Genomic DNA, 7,871 nt, shown 5'->3' on the forward strand with positions numbered 1-7,871 from the left:
GTCTCAGTGTGTGTAGAACATAATGTTTTTCGCTGTTATCTGCCAAAATCAATCTTTCTAGGTAGTTCCGCCTCCTCACTTGAATATTTCATGATATATTAAGGTTTGAACGAAGAAAATTCTAGATTACTATTTTCACTACCATGTCCCTCTTCTAACTTGAAGCAAACTTTCCTCTCTTTTTGCTGCTCATTACCAGTGTCATTCCCTTGACTTTCTGTTCGTTGTAACTACTATCATGAGTTATTTATTTCAAACCAAAATATAAAAAAATTTATTCTTTTTCCTTTTGTGCTACTTAGAATATAACGTTGTGCCGCGCCTTATCAAATAGTCTCTAACCATTGTTAGAAACTAGAGAGAGAAATTGGGCAGTAACACTGATCATGCCTTGAACTATGGGAAAGAACAATACGACGGTTGACTTAAGTACACTTGATATTACATCATTTTGCAAAACCGCGAGTAAAAATGTTACTGTCCCTATTGAATTTGGCGCCATTGGTTTTAGAATAATTAAAATGTTCCACTGCGAAGCGTGCTGGTCACGAATGGGGATGTAACGTCTTTAGGAACCTTTTAAAACGCAAAAACCATACACGTACTCTCCCAAAAGTAATTAATGTAATGATAAAATGATTTCGGGGAATGGAATTGTGGTCGAAAAGCCGAGATAAGTAAATTTTTGAAATTGATTACCAGTAAAATAATTTATTTCAACGGAAAACGGTAATGGAACGTTGTTTTTTCTTAACCATGCATTTAAGTTTCAATTAAAAAGAAAAATTAATATCTGATCCTTCAGACAAGTGATAACCTCAGTCTTATCGATACTTTATGTCTCGATTCTAATCAAGACATTTTTGATTAATTTTATTATGTTCATACCTTTCAAAACGGATCTGTTAGCCATTTTAAGTTTAATTTCTTTTGTATTTCGCCCATTTTCCCATGTTTCTCGACGTACGTAAATCCAAATAAAATTGGAAATAATTTAACCAAATCAAATAATACTAATTTTTAAATGTTTAAAACTCGAAAAACACAAGACTCCAGTCGTCACAACGTTATTACTATTCGTTTAAGTAAGGATATGGTGGTATTTTCGCGAGTGCAGGTAGGTTTCGTCCACCTCTACGAACAAACCTGATCCACCAATTTGTACTCTGTCTGCCCTAGGGTGTTTATAATTGGATAGCTATATTTCCGTCGCAAGTCCTTGTTATGATGTTTCTCGCCCTAGTTATTTTTCAAAATTGAGTGCAGAACGCGTAAAGGCGCGCAGCTGTCTTAATGGTGGTTAGTAGAAGCAAAAAAGTACATTCAAATTAACACATGCGTGGATTTTCTCTTTGGCAATTACTCACTAGAAGCTTCGTAACCTCCGTCTGGGCATTCATTGCTTCAGTTTGTGCCTTCAATGCCTCAGTTTGAGCCATCATCGCTGCAGTGTTGGCATTCAAGGCTGCAGTATGGGCCGCCATAAAATCGGCTTGGGTTTTTAGGGCCTCTGCCCTTATGCGCTGTTTATACCACTTGTAGGTAGCCATACGTTTCAGAGTGGACGTTTGCTGCCTCTCCTCCAATAACGCCTTAACGGCACAGGTCATGTCCTCCCTGAAGGTGTGTTTTCTACCTCGCATGCTTGGCAATTCAGCTAAAAAAACGCAAAGTTAAGTTCTTATGATCCATGCCAATGAAACTCAACCAGCTGGTGAAGTAATGAGATGATAGACACACTCTCTGCGTAAGGCATACATTACTTAACTAGGAATACTTTAATCGAATTTCTCGAATTTATTACTTTGCAGGTGAACATCGCCTATTGCAATCAATAATTGGTACACCCTGAAACATGCCCTTATGTTGTAATACACAAAATGGGTGCAATGAACGTAGTACAGTGGGGTTTATGGGCGAATTGGAGTCAAAGATGTTGTATAACGGATAACGTTGTGGCCTAATATGAGTTTTTTAACTATGCCTGCCATAGTATATTTTCGACTCAAAATGTGAAATAGAATTTACTATACTTCGGTTCAACCACCGATGTTGGAGCACCCAGTATGAATTAACTTACATATCGACTCATTAATAGCTCGAGCCGCAGAGTATGACATAGAACTGTGTCATGGTAATGACCATAAGACTACTTACAAGAGGCGTTTGGCAGGGGTGATTCTCCATCACTGGCGGGCACAATAAGCTGCGGAGGGGGCGTGGAGCACCTCGGCTCAGGAGGTTCCGCTTGAGGTTCGTCAACATCTTTGGTTAGGTGAAATAATTACTATTTTGAGCCAAACGTTTAATACTTCATCTTACCTAGCCAAAAATGGCTTGTACATCTCCAGAGGTTTCGTCAAATTGCACTTTAAAGAAAATAATACTATTTAGTATTTAGGTTGACAATGGGTACGTAATAAAATTATGTTAAAAGAGTTTTGAAGATATCATCTGACACACAGGAATTGTTTCCATCTCCTACAGCCTCAAGGGAATCAAAATTTATATAGTCGTAGTGACTAAATAACAATTAAATCATTATTATTCCAGTTGTTCAGGAAGTCATATGACTAATAAGGTAAGAGATGTTTGAGTCCAACCCACCTTTCTGTCGATTCTTGCTGGACTATTCCACTGGAAGGCGTAATGGCACAATATCTGTGAAATTATTCACTTTTAAAGGGAGAGTGAAAATGAAGCAAAAACAGATTTTTTTATCGATCCTATCTGCCCCGACTCTATTTAGCCCCGAATGATTTTTTATTACTTTGACATTTCTATTTTCAAATTATCACCTACAAGCAATCGCGTAACGCCCTACCTTTTTGTAAAACCAAAATTCCTGTGGCATGCTCCATGTCGAATGAAATCTAGCGCGTGATTTGATAAAATGCGCAAGAAGTCTTAATCATGGCGCACGACATAGAGCATGCCTCTTGCATTGTGCTAACAAGCAGGCAGGTCGTTAAGGGATTGGTCAAAACAGCTGAATTTTCATTGTGGAGTACGGCTCAATCGATGAACCCCTTCGTATGTGAGATGGGCTGAATGATTGGTGGCACCCCTACACGCGGCGAGGTGAACTCAACTATTACTAATCCAATGTTGCAACTCCAAGTTAAACAGCATCTCGCGCGGTCAGTACTTGGGAGGGAGAAACCGCGGGGCACCACATACCATTCACCCTATCACAAACACGAAGAAGAAGTTGAAATTGTCATCTCAGACTGTAGCGACATCCGCCTCGAATTACTTTGTCTAGGTCGGAGGTGCTTATTTGAAATTGTCAAAGACATCTCAAAAGTAAAATTGAATTTTAATATCATTCGTAGGTATTTCTTGGATGTTTCACTATGCATATTGGAATTCTAATTAGTAGATGTAAAAGAATCAATGAAAAGTCACTTGAGGTCCCTATTCAGCCTCCCTTTAAAGGTTCATATTGGAAGTGCAGGGCAAAACATTGAAGCGACGTTAACATTGTTTTTGAGAATGTCTAATCCATGGTGCAACAAAATTGTTGCATTTCCCATTAATAAAACCTCTATGGTGTACCCTATCAGTAAGAACATACAGTTGGACCTTAGAAACTCAATTTGAAAGTGACTCCCAACCATACACGAATATTATGTTACATAGGACTAAAGTTATTCGTTTATAGGATTCTAGGACCATTCTTGGATGGAACTGTGCACAACTCGTAATGACGTTTTGAGAGTTACCTTGCCTTTTGTTAGTTTCTTTTACAATACGGAGGTGACGCTTTTAAATTTTAAAATAATGTACAGTTTCCATTACATTATAGATCATTATGGGACAAGTTCAAATAGGGCGTATGGGACGACTAGGCTCTTTGCGCTGTTATGTTTTGGATACTTACACAACTGGACTAGGTAATGAAGAAGTTCTGTGAGTCTCACTGCACATGTAAATATAAATTAAAAATTGCTAGTCGACAAACGTATGAGCAAAGCAGTATTCAACAATAAAACTAAAAGATTCCAGGGGACCTCTGACGCAAGGTTAGGCCACAAACAATAGTCAATGAAACATTGGAAGGGTATAATTTGACTCTTTGGATGTCCAAAGTGTTCGGGTTTTGAGTATCAAAGCTCATGACGGGGTAGCGCGTGGGAGCGACAATTCTCTACAATGACATCCATAACACTGGTTCTCTTATGCTCGTCTTGGAATTGGAATGGATAATAGATATTATTATTTCGTTAGCCAACATATTTGATCAAACGCAATAAAACATTAACAAGGACTGTTTGTAACATAACAAACACCAATGAGTACATAATTGTACAACTGTACGAGATAAGGGACTTTCCGATGTAATGATTTTCCCATTTTCTACTGTGCATTTTGTATCAATATCTAATTACGTACATTTCAGGCAATGGCTGGTATTGAGGAGCCGAGGATGGTCCTGGCGTGGACTCTTCGAAGTGGTAATCATCCATTCACCCTGTCAGCTATAGTTTGCCACATCTTACGCCTATCCTGTTGACACTTGCCATACTGATATGTTAAAAGTAAGGGCACAGCCTCCAGTTGGGTTATTAGACATTCCATCTCGTCATGGGAATAAGCAACCTTTCTTAATTTAGGTGTCATTGCTCGTATATTTAAATATTAACGCTGATATATATCAGAAATGTATTGGCTAACGAATGAACAGATTATCAATTTATGTATATTTTATTTATTCATTTCGCAATTTGGTCGGTTAGCCTACGACGTGAACATCCATAAAGAAGACGAAATTAAGATTAGCATTTTAAATATTAGTATAGTACATGGATACATTGATTTAACCATTTGGTCGGAAGAATACGACGTGAACATCCACATAGAAGAAGAAATTAAGATTCACATTTTAAAAATTACTGTAGTACTTGGTTACATTTATTTAACAATTTGGTTGGTAAGCCTACGATGTGAACATAAAGAAGACGATATTGAGATTAACATTTTCATTATTACTGTAGTACATGGCTACAATAGTAGCAGCGAGCGAACAGGGAGAAGCCCAGCACCCAAGCGCCCGTCCCAATGGGGCTGGAGTGCTATTTGGTGTTTAAGAGTAGCGCGACCAAAGGTTGACCTAAGCGCAAGTCCCCCTGACTGAGGCTCTCGCCCATAGAGGGTGCAAGGCCCATAGTTGCTTATGGTCTCCGGCAGAAGAAAAACTCCTTGGAGTTGGGTTGCTTGAGAGTGCAGCTTTAAGTGGGTGGTAAACTCCATCTGAGGCTAAATACGACCAAGAAACCGATAGCGAACAAGTACCGTGAGAGAAAGTTGAAAAGAACTTTGAAGAGAGAGTTCAAGAGTGCGTGAAACCGTTTAGAGTTAACCGGGTGGGCCCTGGAAGGTGATCGTCGGAGGGATTCAGTCGGACGTGACCGCGTGCGTTGCTGAGGAAAATCTGGTGTAGGTCCGCAGCGATTCTAACGTGCAAATCGATCGTCACACCTGGGTATAGGGGCGAAAGACTAATCGAACCATCTAGTAGCTGGTTCCCTCCGAAGTTTCCATCAGGATAGCTGGCACTCGGAGAATGCAGTCTCATCCGGTAAAGCGAATGATTAGAGGCCTTGGGGTCGAAAAGACCTCAACCTATTCTCAAACTTTAAATGGGTGAGAAGTCCGGTTTGCTCGACTGAAGCCCGGACGGCAACTTGGATGCGAGTGCCAAGTGGGCCACTTTTGGTAAGCAAAACTGGCGCTGTGGGATGAACACAACGCCGGATTAAGGGGCCCGATACGAGACGCTCATGAGATCCCATGAAAGGTGTTGGTTGCTATAGACAGCAGGACGATGGCCATGGAAGTCAGAATCCGCTAAGGTGTATGTAACAACTCACCTGCCGAAGCAACTAGCCCTGAAAATGGATGGCGCTCCAGCGTCGACCCCATATACGGCCGCCGCGGCCGAATAAACCATGGTGTTTTAAGCCGCGGTTAGTAGGAGGGGCGCAGTGGCGCGCGCCGAAGGTGCCGAGCGTAAGCCCGTCTGGAGCCGCCTCTGGTGCAGATATTGGTGGTAGTAGCAAATACTCAAGTGAGAACCTTGAGGACTGAGGTGGAGAAGGGTTCCATGTGAAAAGCAGTTGGCCATGGGTCAGTCGGTCCTAAGGGATAGGAGAAATCCGTTCCGGGTCGGGTCCTCTCATTCGCAAGTCCCGCTGGCGACCGAAAGGGAATCGGGTTAATATTCAAGAACCCGGACACGGAGGATAGGGATAGTGTTTCCGTAAATCACCGCGCCTCTTGCGGTGTCCGGAGCGCTCCCGTCGGCCCTTGAAAATCCGAGTGAGAGGTCGTGATTTTCGTGCCGGACCGTACCCATACCCGCAGCAATAACCTCAAACTTAATGAGGACAAGAGCAAATATTTCGGCTTCCATCACGCTGGACAATTGAAAAAATACTATAGGGCCGGTAGGACCTTGTAAATATGACTTGATACCCTTTCGTAACGTTAAAGACAAATTCACATGATCTTACCAATTTTCCTATGGAGATTAACATGGGATTTATCCCTACCGCTAACTTAAAAACTACGGCGAATTTACTTTTCGGAATACTCTTAATTTAACAAATAAGTATTCAGGGTTTGCTTCGGGCTAGTTTCATCAAAAACAATTAAGTCTAAGTATGCTAATTTCAAATAATTACACAAGTAGGGCTCTTGAGCTAAACGTCAGGTTAACCGGTTAGCGTGTTGATACCCATTTCTTCAATTTTCAAACAGATCGAGAACAAGGGAGGGCCTAGCTTTGTGCGTGATAACAAGTTAAGTTGACATTTTCAGTTTGCTTCATTCTTTGGAAGTTTCACTTCTTTTTGAGCAGTCGGCGCTTGTTTAGTATTTTACCGCCATAAAATATTTTTTTCAATTTATAAATTTACTGTAACACTTCTGTTAAGAAACACTTTGCTATCAGGTCGAAATATTGTTAAAAAAGCAATTCAGTTATAAAACTAAAGGTAATTGATTTCATTATATTATTTGATACTGGATTTTAGATGTTCTTTAAGACCAAGGCTTAGATTTCTTATGTAGTTTTTCTTGACTCTCAGGACTCGGGAGACGGCGGGAACTCCCAGCTCCAGAGCCTCCAGTGTCGTCTAGTTTCACTTACTCTCTCATTTTTTTGAAGTGAGGGTTATATTCCCACCTTTATGGTTCATAGTCTTGGTTAATGTTAAAAATAGTGATGCTTGTTGAGTTTTAGGATAGCGAAGTGAAGATATGTTTTAGAAAAAAAACGGCTACTTGTAGAACTTTATTTTAAAATTTCGGAAGCTCCGCAGCCGTTACAATAACCGTTTTATATTGGTATTCAGGATAGTGTTGATATGTGTGCGAATAATAAAAAGTGAAACCTACCTAAAGAATAGAGATGGGTCGATACCGATACTTGGCTAAACTGATATATTGGTATTACACTAAAGAATATGAAGTCTATGTTTTTGTTCAGTCTTGTGGCCTTTGGCAACCACATAGCATCCTTCAATATTACCACTGTATGATTTTACTCGTGAAGCCAACTAGGTGGGGCCCACCAAATCTCTCAACAACTGCTGTAAACACATGGGTTGGAACATTGTTTACCTTCTTTATTATGCGCGATTGGACATATGTGCTCACATAGGTTGCAACATTGTTTATCTCGCTTTATTTTGTGCTATTGGATAAAGGTGCTACGTTCAAATGATTCAATAAATTTAGCTCGGGATATGTTGGAAATTGCTATCAGTGTGACGACAAGATACAAAAACTTCAAGGGTATATTTTAATTTCAACTCTTAAATAAACTACTTATTTAAGGTAAGCTGAGGGTAAAGCCTCATCTACTA

General features: G+C 40.2%; 1 pseudogene; it reads left to right on the forward strand.

Moving 5' to 3' along the window:
- Positions 1 to 4,914: 4,914 nt before the first annotated feature.
- Positions 4,915 to 6,429, forward strand: LOC149705410 (large subunit ribosomal RNA; annotated as a pseudogene).
- Positions 6,430 to 7,871: the final 1,442 nt, after the last annotated feature.

Source organism: Phalangium opilio, unplaced genomic scaffold (genome assembly GCF_054372755.1).
Source record: "Phalangium opilio isolate 3A_F unplaced genomic scaffold, DU_Popi_V2 ptg000013l_1, whole genome shotgun sequence".
NCBI lineage: Eukaryota > Metazoa > Arthropoda > Arachnida > Opiliones > Phalangiidae > Phalangium > Phalangium opilio.